The 16,260-nt window shown below is 34.6% G+C and overlaps 1 protein-coding gene across 9 annotated transcripts in view; it reads left to right on the plus strand.

Annotated features, from left to right (window-relative positions):
- The window catches only part of Dyrk3 (Dual-specificity tyrosine phosphorylation-regulated kinase 3), a 199,068-nt gene that overhangs the window by 99,512 nt on the left and 83,296 nt on the right, over positions 1-16,260 (plus strand). For 2 of the 9 annotated variants that reach the window (XM_070112468.1, XM_070112473.1), the window contains exon 3: positions 1,908-2,066. The exons of the other annotated variants lie outside the window; for them this stretch is intronic. The gene's annotated coding sequence lies outside the window, so the exon portion shown is untranslated. The remainder of the gene's footprint in view (positions 1-1,907; positions 2,067-16,260) is intronic. 9 annotated transcript variants of the gene reach the window in all.

Genomic DNA, 16,260 nt, shown 5'->3' on the forward strand with positions numbered 1-16,260 from the left:
TTGATCATTTTTATGATATGCTACAAAACAATTACTTTTATCAGTTAAGCACAATTGTTCCCGTGTTTGTCCCCAAAATAACATGTTTAATTTTTGCATCATGCACAATCTCTAACGTCAGGAAGATGATCAATACCATCGAAACGAAAATTTTGTGGTTGTCCATGTTCTGCTGCACGAAAGACTGTCGTCAGTACTCCTGGCCAGTTTTTGCTTGTATTCCTGTTAGCCGCTATATTCGTGAGAACATAAGTTACTTCCAAACGATACGCCTTTGGAGTCACTAGGATTGGAGTTTGCTCTTTTAAAAAGTAGCCAAACATTGACCATGCCAAGATCCAATATGTTATAAAATATTCGTATTAATTATTTTCTGATTTTCAAGGCAATATTAAGGCGAATGAGGTGAGCTTCCATAAGGTCCGCACCTACGTTATAAATGTTGTACTCTATAATGATTTGGAGACAATATATAGTTATAATATTCTTTTCCTTTTTGTCCCAGCGTTATATAGTCGGAACTTTAACGTTATCGGCATGTGCATTATGTACCGGTTTCATCGCAACGAAAGTAGAGACAACTACCCGATTATCCAATGTGGTTATTCAGTATAAATTTCAAACATGTACATAAATTGTACGTCTATTGATAGACGAGATCCCATAAGAATATATTGAATGCGATCATTCAGACACTTCAGCTCAGGGTCTCTTTAAAAATGAATTGCGAATCGAATCTTCATTCAGTAATTCATAGTCTATTTCGGCTTGATTTCTAATACGATGCGGTGGTTGGGTTTCATCTATTTCCTCCAAAGTGTCTGCGAATTATTTTTCATCATAAGACACACTCCGATTTTTTTTTATATAATTATTATCACATAATATATTTTCCTCTTCATTTGTGTTATACTTTTTTCCATCAATTCTAAATTCATCCATGTCTAAACATAATGTATAAAGAAATTAGCAAACGCTGAACAAAATGCAATTTTTTATTTAGCTTAGATGATAGACCATATGTGGTACATAAGAAAAATGCAAAAGAAGTTATGGTAAATTATTGTTTTTCATAACATTACAACATTTCAATTTAACTAAAATAAATACTAATGTATTTACCTGCAACATTTATTGGACAAACAATGTAATAAATTATTATTTATGGAGAAATAAAATTTACACTTCAATTTTTTTTTGCAAAATTTACCTCAAAAAGCTGTGGTAATTTTTAAATGACCGTTAGTTTTTATAACGAAAGATTTAAGGCATGTACCATATATGGTACGCTATGCATTTATTCTATGTAAAGTTAAAGAATCAGATAAATTTTAAAATTGTATGGGAGGTACACGTGGTTGTAGACACTTCAAACCGTAATATAAAAAAGTCAAAATAATGCTAGTTAAATTCGGTTGAAATCATTCGAATATAATACTTCCTGAAATACAGGATTTTACATAAGCAATGGTAGTGGCCCAATTTTTATTCCGATTCACTTGGAGCCCTGACGTAACATGCTCACTTTAAACTGTAAAACAAATTTTTACCGTGCCATAAATAAAAATAATGTGATTCTGGTATCGTTCTTGTTGATACCACTGTTATGGTTGGATATTATTGAGCAGTTAGCCATTAATCCGGATGCTAGTTTTTGTCCGCGTGTATTCACCTTTAGTATCTTACAGAATTTAGCAATCATGGATTTTTTGCTTGCGCCGTATGAACTTCATTTCCGCGTTATGCTACTGTAGTGGAGTCTTCAAGATGTAACACTCATTCTTGATGTGATAAAGCGAAAAACGTGACCATTTTGCAATTAATGTTTTTGTTATAAAGTATAATTATACAACAGTATTTTTCACAGTATCGCCCATCTGAAGCTATAACATTTTCTCATCTTTTAGACAAGTTGCTGATTCCATCACAAATGAACTGCGTCGGTTTGGCGGCGAATAAGTCATCAAGCCAATTTTTGATACCCTGTTTTGATGGGAACCGTATTCCAGTGATGGCGATCCGAACAAATGGTAGTGAGAAGAGACAAGATCTGGCCTATAAGACAGGTGAGGCAAAATATCTCAGTCGCTATTTTCCGAATAGGTTTTAACAGATCTTGCAACATGAGGCTGAACGTTCTCAGAATGTACAATGTTTGCCCTATGTCTAGTCAGAAATTCCGGTCACTTTTCGGTAATCGCTCGCTTCAATTTGATTAGTTGTTATCCGTAGCGTTCCCCAGTAACGGTTTCACTCGGTTTTAGGAGCTCATAATTCAGCACGCCCTTCGGATCACATCAAATACAAATACATAATTTGGCTTTTGGGACAGGTTTCACATATGATTTTGTGCATTTAAGGTCGTCGTATGGGATCCATTTTTCATTTTTGGTTTTAATGCATATGGTTGTTGTAAACGTTTTGATATAGCTGCTTGACTGACTCCCAAAGAATATATTATATAATATTTCTACTGTTATCACTTTAGAGAAATGCTCGTTAATTATTTTATTTATATCAGTGTTGTCGAATATTACTGGACTGACTAAATTAAATTTTGATAATGTTACGGGTGGATATTATGAATTTGATTACTTCAAATAAATATTCAGTGTCCATTTTTGCTTCTTTGTTGGAAGATAATATTACAATATGTTCGAAGTTTAAGCAATTTCCAAAGTTTTGTTTGGACGTGGGTTTTTAATTTGTACTTTCTATTGTCAAACGAGAATGTCTCTTTACAGTCGGAGGTATCAACAAAACATTTTAATGATAAATAACAAACCAATAAATTATGTGAGCGTTGATGTCCATAATGTTCCCATATTATTGTGCTTGTGGACAACCCTCATTTTTTTAAGAACGGCAGCACATAGGATTATTGTTCTTTCATAATTTATTGCCTAAACTTTTAATTTTGCTTCACCACGACTTGTAACCTACGTAAGGCACTATTTTTGCAAATTTTATAACGTCATTGATTCTAGATTTATATACTTTAAAATAATAGTGGATATAGCCTGTTGCCACCCATTTTTGCAATGTGAAAAAGGAATGTCTTGATAATATTACAGACCAAATTTGGTTAAAATATGAAAAAATAGAGGATTTCACCTAATCGTGATCGGTGCCACTACCATTGTCAAATTATGATACCGACTCCCATGCAGTTCTTTCGTACAATATAGGTTGTAAATTTAATGATTCTGACATATTTATTCAGCAAGTTATCGCGGTTTTTGTTGTTTTAGACATACCCGTTATATAAAACTGGATTCCCACCGATTTTACATATTCATTGTAAGGGAGGAGGGGTCAAAAATATTTGCTCCGAGCGATTTTCGTTAAGTAGTTTGTGAGATATGTATATCAATCTTATAAGGGAGCGGTGCCACAACAACTTATAAGAAAATTTCTTACCACAGATGTCCCTTTCTCCTGCGATTCACTGTACTAAATTACAGTTTTGTATCTTAATTTTCGGCTAAATTATATAACTTTATACTATATGTTCGATTAGTTGCGTTTTGTGGGCGTGGTGCCAAGGAACATTTATACCAAGTGTCATCAAAATATCTCAAATTTAAGTAAAGCTGCAGCTTACACGGTCTGAAGGACAAAAAGACAGTCAATCAGAATTCAACTTATCTCGTCATCCTGAACATAGGTATATTGTTTAGGATTATTTACATTAGTTTAAGATTATTTTCTTATAATGTCAAGTCTGATCTAGCAATACTGTCTTATCTAAGCTTTATATTTGTCATCTTTCTTTTATCAATCATTTCTCTTTATAATTATCTTTGTTTATGCATATTTAAAGTTACGGTATTTTAAAACTCCGTTGAACTCCTATAAATGTCGGATGACATGTGTGTACGAACTCTTCTCTGATTGTAACTCGGTGCGGATTGTACACGTCTCTGGTTTGGTGTCAAGTCAACCGTTCACAATCGTTGAAATCCGAATAAAGCATTGATAACTCTACCCGCTGGTAATTTAATCATTTAACGTTTTGGTGCCTCCTGTGAGGACAAATATTGTATTTTAATTTCGTTTTGTAATTGCGGTTTTGGGATTTCATAGCGGAGCTCAATTGGCGTACATCAGCAGTGAAAGCAATAAAGCGCATACATGCACGTGTCTCGGAAGGTGCCATCGAAGGTCGTGATGTGTTTCACTTTCAACAGGAGCACAAGTCGCTTGAATCACATTTTGAGCGCTTCATGAAGAATCATAATCGTCTGGTCGGAGGAGCTACGTAACAATCCTATGCCGAAACAAGTCCAACAACACGTCAACGTTTGCTTCTACGACTACGGCAGCCGTAGGCAATGAGGTACCTGCCGACAACCACAATAGGTTAGCTCTGTGACGGATCGTCTAGCGAACTGTTTGCAGCTATATCGACGAAAATGTGATGTGAGTGTAGAAGGTGTAGGTGCTACCATCAATACTCGAGTGAAAGGCAGCGTTACGTTCACTCTGAGATCAACAACAACTAACTGCGAATTGATGCTTTGGTTTTATCGTCCATTACTTCTCCGTCTCCAACAGTGAAGATTGACATGAACCAATAGCCATATTTGAGAGACATAGACCGTTTCGGTACGCCTGGAACTATCTACGTTGTTATCGGCGTGGACGTGTGGGGGCGACTCCTTGAAGGTGGAGGACCAGACAAACCTTTCGTCCAGCGTACCCGGTTTGGATGGGTGGTGTTTGGTCCAGCAGCAGTGATCCTTCTTGCAAAGGAATCGTTGCTCACTCTCACCACTTCGCTTGACAGGGAGGACCACCGGTTGGAGGAACTGGTGTCCAAATTTTGGCAAATGGAGGAAATAGCAGTTTTTGACAATATGCCAGAGAATGAATGTACGCAGATCTTCGAGACCACTCATAGTCGTACCTTAGACTCCATATAGTACTTTTACATGTTTACTTATTATCATTATTTCATAGTTTTTCGATTTAGCCCATTTTATCTAAATACGACGCTATGAAAATGCAGCCCAATCGGTAGTCGTAGTATTTCAAAAGATATGCAGTCAATTTTCAATAGCAAAGCACTGATTTAAATAAATTTTGACAACTCCGCGACGATGCGCAAAATTCGGCGTCAATATGTATGCGAGCTCGGTTGTATGTATGTTTGTCGGCAAAGTTGTGCTTTGGTTTTTTTCAACCGAGGACAAAGGCGTTTCAACGGAGAATTTTTATCATATTATTATATTGCTTGAATTGTATAGAGAAATACTGATATCTTAGGGCTTATTTACATAATATTATAAGATTTACGTAAAAATATAAATACCATAAATTCATAATTAATCAAATGTTTTTAAAATAAATTCGATTAATAAAAATATATCTGAAATAATTATGTGACAATGCACCCCCTGACCCCTCCTTGCTTGCGATCGTTCAACTTGTTTTGTTCTAGCTGTTCTCGCAAAAAACAAAAAGTAAAGAAAAAGTCTTTGTTTGTGCGAGGCAAGGAGAAGCAAGCATCAGCGTATGTGTACTTATGAATTTATGTGTGATTTTCAAATTTGTATAAATACGCGTCAATAAAAGAATTTTCAATAAACCTAAACATATGAACATGTTTTTCTGAAATAATCTAATTATTTTAGTGAGTAAAATATGCTGTTTAAGTAACTGCATTGAGATATACTAAAATTCCAATTAATAAAATAAAAATTTAAGTTTCAGGATTCGATCGTAAATGCTCGCATTCGGATTAATTTTAACTTCTTCACGTTTACGACCTAAGCCACCAGAAAACTGGGAACGCGATCGCTTAGCCATTGTTTTATTGTTATCCTTTGCCTATTACATATTGTTTATGCAACGCACAAAAATGTGTTGAAGAATATATTTATTAATTACGTATTTTAAATTACAAAAATTATGATTTTTTGTGCAAATGTACAAATGTAGGTTTGCCACCGTTACTGTCACATTGTGATGCTTTGGGTTCTTTCCTCTCCTTTTGCTGCTGTAGAAGGTACCGATAGCTGATATAAGCGCTCAAATTGATTTCCCTGGATGTCAATAGGCACCATACTGGCTAATACTTCAGCAGCGTCGCTTGATATGGTTCGGAAAGCCTATGCACTGTGATTATTGGTCTAACATATGATTTTGGGCCTAGCGCTTGGATCCATATTGGAGCTGCATACAGTATAACTGATCTCATTGCCTTAGCTATTAAAAATCGTCGACTGGAACGCACACAGCCTCTATTTGCCATCATTCTAGATAAAGAATTATAGATTTTATTTGCTTTACCCGTCGTCCAATATTAGACCAAGATACTTCAGCTGAGGCTGTGAAGTTATCTGATATTCTCCTATGGTGTTGTTGATGTATTCTAAGCACCCCGTCGTACATGAGATTCCTTAGAAGAGGCCTAAAACCGAACCTTGCGGTACTCTACTCGAAATAGAGTAACTATTGGCACCCTCATCTGTGACGAATAGCAGCCTTCTGTTCTCAAAATAACTCATAATAATATTTATGAGATATTGGAGAGCGCATATTTCGTACAGAGCCTTGATGACACATCCAGAGCCACATCCAGGGTAATTACTGCGCAATACATTTTTGCGTCACCTTTCCATCTTTAGCCACTTATTGCACATTTAGTAATATCAACGACTTCACTTAGTGCGTCAATAGTCGACCTTTTTTTTTATAAAGCCGTATTGTCTCTCTGATTCTGCCGGCTTTTTGGATTGCTTACTCCAAGCGGTTTCTTACTATGCTTTCGTACACTTTACCAATCCTGTTGAGCATGTACAGAGGTCGATATGATAAAGGTTCTTCAGGTGGCTTTTTCGGTTTTGAGAGTAGAACCAAACGCTGCAACTTTCACGGGGCCGGAAACATGCATTCCAATATACACGCATTGTACATTTTAACAAACAAACTGGGTCTCAGAGTCATGGCTTCTTTTAGGGCTCTATTTGGTATACCATCTATTCCATGCGCTTTGGAGTTTTTAATTTTTTTCGCGATAGCCAATAGGTCTTATTTTTTGACTAATAGAGGGGGTGTATATATTTTGACTAATAGAGGGTTTTATATGCCTGCTAAGCGCGTCGTTAGCAAACATTAGGTCTATTACGGAACCTTTATTGTCCTTTTGATAGGTGTTTTGCGTGCCACTGTTTATTATTGTAAGGCTCGTTTGGCTCAAGAATTCTAGGATATGACGGCCACGATGATTCGTGCTTCTGCTACCCCAAGAAGTAGACGATGCATTAAAATCTTCCGCTATTATTATCGGAGATTTGCTTCTAGTCTCTAGAGACAGCTCAAGGAGAAAGTCTTTGAACTCATTTATTGACGTGCTAGGAAGAGCATAGCAGCTTACAAGGTATATTCCATGTACATATATTTGCCCATGTGAAGCCGTTTTGGGCTTCTCTGGAGCACGATGTGAAAGCTTGTTCTTTGCATGACCATATTGCTGCCTTGCCACTTATATCTTTAATCCAAGTGCTTTCCGAACGCTGAGTATGTTGCTCGCTTAACAGGGCGATATCTATGTTTTCTTCTAGCACCGTCTGTTTTAGCAGATCTTATACTGCAGCGCTGGTTAAGGTTTAATTGTAATATCTTCATTTTTCCATTGACTTTATCATATCCTGATACTTAGGACAAGCCGTACGCAGCGTGTACAGAGGGAAGACCTGTTAATGGGGTTGCGACATTTATGCGCCATATGCCCCACTTCGAAACACCTAAAACAGCGAGTGATAGATGAATATTCCCGGAGATGAATACACTACCCGATCTTTACTTTGCCTTGCTTAAATACGGTCTTGTCGTCCTCGGCGCGCAGGCATATAAGGGTTATTTGTGTGCCGCTTCGGATGTTTCGCATACTTTTAACATTTTCTTTCACTAGATTTTGAGTCCCACACTCCTCTTGTAATGCGTCGCAGATTTCTTAGGGTGTGGTTATCTCGTCTAGATCCTTGCACATAATGGTAACGTTATGCGTTTTTGGCTGTATTACCGCCATCTCACCAATCACTCCTTATAGGGCTCTCTCGAACATGTCGGCTCTTTTGTCTGCTTGGTTTTTTAGTTCTATTAGCAGATCTTCTTTCAATTCCTCAAGGCCACTATCACATTTAATTTCCCTTGGGATATCCGCATACGACGCTACCTCCTTTTTTTTAGAATAATAACGTCTGGCTTCGATCTGATTTTGATTCTTTCAGTACTCTGGTATGTATTGTATATATGTATGTGTTGTAAACAAAGTGGATTTGAAAAAAATTTATTTGACGGCAATAAATCTATTTATTAAATATTAGACTTAGTAATTATACAAAAGTTGGTCTGATATACTAATATATGTGTCTTTGTTTATATAAACCTTAATTTTGTCTTTAAAGTTAAGCTTATATATTAATATATGCGGTTTTATTCAAAAATAAATTAATAAAAATTAATTATCTGTCATTGTAACAAAAAATATTTGATTGATATGTGTGCTAAGAATATTCTAAAACGAATATTACACTTCAAAATTTTTTCAGCATACATAAAACACAACAAAAATGTTAATAGTTCTCAATAAAAAACTCTCAAAACACTAAAACACAAGAACAAAAAAAAAACATAAATAAAGATCAAATACATACGTGCACCGGCTACTGATCATGTGCATTTGATGTGCTTGTCTCTGCTTGTCATGAGTTTTGGTTTAACATACACATGTTTTGATAAGCAAGACCGCCACAACTCTGTGCAAATAAAAGTGAGGAGTGTGAAAAAAAGACACAACTACGACACAATAGCAAATATGCGAAGTGCTCAGTTACTTCTCTCGCTCATATTTCTTTGTGTATTATTAATATTGTTGTTACTGATCAAGGAAAAATTCAATCATAGTTTGAGATGAGTGCATAATAGCTCACAAATATTCTCGAAGCATTCCACAGAACAATGCAAGATTTAAACGGCAACGATCAAGTTTTCGTTGGTGTTTTCTTCTGAGTACTACTATCTGGGGGTTAGCCGTTAATTTTGCGAAAACATTCGATGAATTTTGAACAAAACATTACCATATGATAAGACATATGGTGTGCGACGAGCACTCTTCTGCTCTCTTCCTGCACCCGTATACACTATGACTACTATATACAGTCGGTAAGTTATATGTAAGTAAGACAGGGTGCTGCTTTACATTACGCCTAACATATCACATCACAATGGATTCGATCGATATTCGGCAGTATTTTTTGCAAAGTTTTAACTCGATGTCTTTATTGTTTAAGATGAAAAGTAGGCGTGGTTGTAGACCGAATTCGCACATCGTAATATGGGAATGTCGAAATAATGTTATAAATCTAATTTCGTTTAAATTTGTCAAGTAGCTCATAAAAAATAGATTTTACGATGATTTCAATAGAACGGACAGACTGTCACCCGGATTTGAATTCGCTCCGTCATCCTAATCGGTTATATATGGTTATATATTCCATCGAAAATTTACATTCAACCTTAAGTTTGTGTACAAAACATTTTTTGTTTGTGTTATTTGAGGTAAAATATTGGACACGTATTTTTTTATTTCGACGCAATACGAAAAATTTTGGAGTTATGAATTTTCAAAATTTCAACTTTTGAAAAAAGTACTTTTAGGCATTGACGTATTCGAAGAAAACTAATTAATACAAAAATAACTAGCCGGCTTATTCTCTACTATTTTTTCTCAGCTTTCCAATGAGAGAAATGTTGAATCATCAAAATATACGTTTTTATAAACAAATACTTTTTTTTTCAAATTTGGAACTATTTTTATTTTTTATGAAAAATTTATATTAGTCGCTTTACTTACTAAGTTATAAGTTTCGGGGTGTTAAATATAATAAGTATTTTATGGAACCTAAAATGGAAGTCAAGCCAAGAGCTTAATTTCAAAGAATTTCTTAAATCTCGCCGAAAATAGAAGTATATATATTATTTAGATCTATAAAAAAAAATTTTAAGGCAAAATATAAAAGAGTATGAGTTTTATATAGCGCAATTAATAAAGAGCGAGTAAGGAGAAAGGTGCTCAAAAACTGTGGATTCTGGCAAACTATAAAGCAAATGCCAAGTGATGTATTTTTCGCCTACTTTAGAATGAAACCAGACACTTGTGAGGTAACTATACACATATTTTGCACATTCATATGGTTGGGTATCATCTAATTTATAAAAAATACTAGGACATCCTCTACAGAAACTTCAATACATGCTAAAGCCATTATGGAGAACACCCCGAACTGGCCGACCTTGCTTATCATTGCAAAGATGTAATAGGTATACACCTAACTTTGTGGAAACTTAGTAATCAAAATAGTTTTCGAGAATTAAGTGATCGGTTTCACCTAGGAACTGGGACTACGTAAAATAACTTTATACGAACAATAAAAGAAGTCGGTCCCTTGAATGCTAAGCTAATAAAATTTCCATTAACCGAAGAGTGCCAACGAGCTTCTATGGATCAGTCCTAGTCGTGCAATGTCATTTCCATTTTTGTTAGGGTGCGTGGATGAAATGTATATTCAGCAGCCTAAAACTGATAACATTAGCTATTACAATAGAAAAGGAATTTTTTTAATTGTTGTACAGGTAAGTAATTTTTCCATATATATAGATTCCACATTAAAATAAAACTTCAATGTTTTTAGGCAAAAGTGGATAGCAAAATGCGTTTAACTGATGTTTTCGATGGATATCCAGGACGGTGTCATGATACATCCGTGGCGTAGCAGCCCAATACGACAAGCTATCGTAAGCAAAACGCTGAAAATTCCTCCACAATACCATTTATTGGAAGACGGCGCTTATCCCTTGGAAACTTTTTAATGGTATCATATAAAGATAATGTGCATCTAACACAAGAACAAAAAAGCTTCAATAATGTGCTCGACAAGAGTCTTCAGAGCCTTTGGTATTTTGAAAAAAAAAAAAATTTCGAATTCTTAATTACCTTGAAATACAAAACATGTCCCTGGGAAAGCACATAATAATGGCTTGTATGGTGCTTTATAATTTTATTATTAAGAACGAGGACTCTAATTGTCCATCTCTTCATAAAACTCCCCATAATTACGTTTTTTTATTCACTTGTACGTTACCATCTAGTTTAAAAAGTTCTAGTGATGTCGTCCCGACTGTAGCAGAATTCCGTGTCCATTCCTTTTATTGGGTTGGCAACTAAGTAATTGCGGATTAAAAAAAAATCAAAGAAAATTTTTTCATGGAACTAAATAACTTTATTCTGTAATGTAAGCAAAAAACTGAATCAGGTACAACTGGACAAACAGAGCGTTTTTTATCTTTGAGTGAAAAATCACCAGAACGAAATTTGGCGAACCAATTTTGACACTGCCGTTCTTTTATGGCTTTGTCGCCATAAACAGCATATAACTTTTTGTGAGCTTGCGATGCGTTTTTCCCTTTGCGAAAATAAAAAAGCAAAATATGACGAAAATTTTGATCTTCCATTTTTCAACGAACGCCAAACGAAAACTACGCAACCGATCAAAAAACTTTTTTTTTACTGATTGACAGCTGAATTGCCAACTATCAAATAACAAAATGTGTTTTACATTTGGACTACGCCAGCAAACCTAAAAATTCAACTGAAGCCATCTACATATGAGTGAATTACTTAGTTGCCAACTCAGTACATCGTGGAGAATTTTCTCCCAAAGCACGGATCGTTTTTTTTTTTGGAAACAAACGCCCCTTCATACCTTAATCTTGTCGTTAACAAAAGCTTTCTTCGTTCAAAAGTCCATTTTTTTTTTGTCAGAATCACTGAAAATAAATGCATTATTTAAAATAATTTAATAAAACAAATAAGAAGAAAATCTACCAATCCGAAACCGCCATCTTGATGAATTTAAATGTAAGAAAGCATCATGTTACTTAGTGTGCTTTTACACGGGGACTTAAAAGAGTCTAATTTTTTTCAAATTTTCTTTTGGTATCGCTCTGTGCATTCACACGGTCAAAAAGAGTCCAGCAACTCCAGTCTAGTTTTTCTGCATTCCTTTTCACAAAATTTTCGTAAATATTTGTGCGGTTCCACTGCGCAACGCTGCGTATTTCATTTGTATGTTGAGATGATGGTCACACATTTTGCTTGCAATGAATTACCATGAATATGGTAGAACAATATGCATAACACAAGTACCTACCCGCTAAATAGTTTCAAAGAAATACTAAAGACGGGAATTCCCTAATCCACAAGAATGTATTGAATATCCGCTACTAATATTTTCAAGGCCAAATTTATAATAGGAATTTCCTCATCTTTAAGTATTAAAAACTCATAATTTCTTTACTGCATATTAAAAATTCATAATTTCTTTACTCCATAATCTATATCTTAATTTTCTCCTTATTTACAATTTTTAAAAATATTTCTATTATTCTATGCATACATATTTGCATATTACATACAAAAAATAGATAACAGAATTCAAATTTGCGATCGAATTCATTTGAAACCAAGCGCTCTTGCAACCATTCAAAGGATTTGAAAGTGAAAAGGAATGCTGAAAAGGGTAGCAGCGAGCTGTTACGAACAAGAATACAAAGCGTGCCACCCGAACACAAGTGGCACGGCCCCTTCGTCTTTCTTCGTCGTCCCCTCGCCCGCAATAAACTGGTTTGAGACTCTTTTGAGTCCCCGTGTAAAAGCACACTTAGTGATGCGCAATTTTCTGGATCACTGCGCATCGACTACCGAGTTAATGCGTTTAAAATTATGATGTAATGCAATAAATATTACTGATGCTTAACAGAATAGTATACCATACTTTGTTCGTATGCATTGCAATTGACATTTTCGAAGTCAGCCTTCCTTTAAAATTGGTGGCGATGGCCACTCCCACTTAAACACTTGTACATATGTTGGTGTCTACACAAGAAATATTATATAAGCGAGAGAAGCAACTGACACTTCGTATATTTGCTATTGTGTCGTAGTTGTGTTTCTTTTTCACACTCCTCGCTTTTATTTGCACAGAGTTGTGGCGGTCTTGCTTATCAAAACATGTGTATGTTAAACCAAAACTCATGACAAGCAGAGACAAGCACATCAAATGCACATGATCAGTAGCCGGTGCACGTATGTATTTGATCTTTATTTATGTTTTTTTTCTTCTTGTGTTTTAGAGTTTTGAGAGTTTTTTTATTGAAAACTATTAACATTTTTGTTGTGTTTTATGTATGCTGAACACATTTTTAAAGTGTAATATTCGTTTTATTGTAGAATATTCTTAGCACACATATCAATCAAATATTTTTTGTTACAATGACAGATAATTAATTTTTATTAATTTTTTTTTGAATAAAACCGCATATATTAATATATAAGCCTAGCTTTAAAGAAAAAATTCAGGTTTATATAAACAAAGACATATGTACATAATACTATATCACACACACCTTTTGTATAATTACTACTTAAGTCTAATATTTAATAAATAAATTTGTTTATTACTGTGCAATAAATTTTTTTCAAATCCACTTTGTTCACAACACATATATACACTATCGGACAAAATAAAGTGCAAAGTATGGGCACTAATATTATATGCTTGTTAACATAAATACATATATGTGGATATGTAGATTTATTCAAAGTAAAGACGATAACTTATATTTCATTTGAAAATAAAAAATAATAATATTAATAACTTTCTTAAACTATACACAGTAGTAAAACTATTTGCAGCCCCTACTTCCTACATAAGACAAAATAAAGTGCAAAATATAACAAATGTTCTGGGTATTCATTAAATGTTAAATCAAAATTTATGTTAATACTTGGTATGTCCTCTTTTATTTTTGATGACCTCTGTCAAGCATTTCGCTTGCTGCGTGCTGACAGGTAAGTTTTTTAGTGTAGCCTTAGGAATTTTTCTCCACCGGGCTACTCCAATTGTTCAATCCGCTGTTAAAGCGCTGTGTTATCGTGCTATTGTACTTGGAATCATTATTCTGTTGAAGGGTAAAACTATTCAGGCACATTTCCTCAGCGCTTTTCGAAAGGTTCTCCTTCAATACATCAACATGAAGCTCACCAGTCCTCCAACTCCTGCCGGTGAAAAGCAAACCTAGACCATAAGCCCTCCATGCTTGACTGTGTATGAAATATATTTTGGCTGTAGTCTCTTTGAGGGCTCACACCACACCCGTTTACTCCTTTTGGAATTTTTTGACTCAAGTTTCGATTCGTCTGATCAAATAACGCGATTTCAAAACGATTTCAACGCATGTTAACGTAAGTTTTCGCAAAATTTAGGCATTTTTTAATATTTGCTGCGCGAAGTAGAGATTTCCTTTTGCGAAATAGCTTTTCATTCCCAACTCAACCAACCTTCAATGCACTTTACGTAATGAAGTATTTAAGTTGCAGGACTCTTTTATTTCTCTTGTTGAATTTAGTAGATATTTTTTGTCTTCCATTGCAATTTTTCGGTCATCTTGAATAGTGGTTTTCCATTTCCATCCACATAATGTTTTTAAACTTTATGTTATTCCTAACGATTTCTGTTTTTCCACAATTTCCCTGGCTTCAGTGATCGAAATACCACATTTCTTTGCCAAATCTTTATATCTAGCACCAATAAATCCTTTTCCTATTTGAAAAGTGGCTTCATTAAAAAAGTCAGCAAGTAAAAAGTTTTTTCTTCTTTGTTTGGTAATATGTTAACTAAAATTTAGTTACCCTTGACTTTAAATTACAATTTTATTCCCAAAAAACTAAAAAAATAACTACTGCTAACTATTTGTAAACAATTTATTCTGTCGCAGTTCACTGGCAAAATACCAAGTTTGATATATACAAGTAACTATATAACGGGATATGTACATTATGAATTTTACTACTTCCATTAAAAATTAGCGGAATGCCCTATCAAATACTGAGTACACAAGAGTTGCAATTGCCCTAAACATAAAACTAAATACTAAATTAGGATAAACATGTTTGCACTTTATTTTGACTCATAACTAGTGTAAATATCAGAGAACTGAAATGGTGCACACTAACAAAGAGTACACCTCATGCTTACTTGTGTATTTTTATTACATATGTATACAAAACGATCGGACAAAGAAGAACAAAGTAGTAAATACGCTCAAAATTTTCAGAGCTGCTACAATCGGATTATGTCATATACTCAGAGAGACTTTTCTGTGTTGTTGCTCCAGAGAACTTAAATTAACATTTATCATTTACGTTCTCTGATAATATCAAAAATTCTGTTTCTCCATGTGAATGTAGATTCACCAGAGAATGTAAATGAACTCCATATTGATGTACATATGTATGAAAAGTATTAAAAAAAGTAAAATATATTTTTTTGCATAATCTTTCGCATTGTATCATGCCGCATTTTTGCAAAAAAAAAAATCATATTCTATCAATTTTTCATTATAAAAACCGTTTATATGACTAAAAATTATCATGCATATGTGAAGTGGCATTAGTATTTTTTGTTCAAAGTATTTAATTTTTGTCTTTACGTGAGTAGATACGTATTTCTGTTAGAGAGCATTCTCATCTCTGCGAAATGATGATGATGAATTCCCTGCTCGGAATTTTTCAGCTCTGTTTGCCGTCCAATCGAGAATTGTACAAAATTCAATTTGCACCTTCTCGTCCAACTACGTTCTTTGTTACTACCACGAAAATGCGCGATTGATATTTCGCGTTTTCATTTAATTTTAAAACGTTTCCATAGCTATAATAACAAAACTGACTGAAAGCAAATGTTTTGGCACCTTTATCTACATTGTGAAAATGGGTGAAATCGGGTGACAAAACCGCCCACTCCCCATATAACGGTATTGCCAAAAACTACTAAAAGCGCCATAAATCACGTGGCACCGCCCACTTTTAGGTGAAAACCCATATCTAAGAATCTGCTTAACCGATTTCAACCAACGTGCATAACGTTCTTTTCATATTTCTATGTCATAGAGCATAAATGGGCGAAGTCGGACTACCACCACGCCTTTTTCTCATATAACACCATTTTCAATTCCATCTGATTCTTTCACTTTCCACTATGCATATCAAGCAAAAATGATTGTATCGGGGTAAAACTTTGCGTGAATAATGTGTTTGAAGTATGCCACCGTGTGACCAAAAAGTCACGTGTGGCGGCAAGATCCACAAAGAAATCTAAAACAAGTATACCATTTGACTTTGGGAGAGTATAAAAT

Source organism: Bactrocera oleae, chromosome X, assembly GCF_042242935.1.
Source record: "Bactrocera oleae isolate idBacOlea1 chromosome X, idBacOlea1, whole genome shotgun sequence".
Taxonomy (NCBI): domain Eukaryota; kingdom Metazoa; phylum Arthropoda; class Insecta; order Diptera; family Tephritidae; genus Bactrocera; species Bactrocera oleae.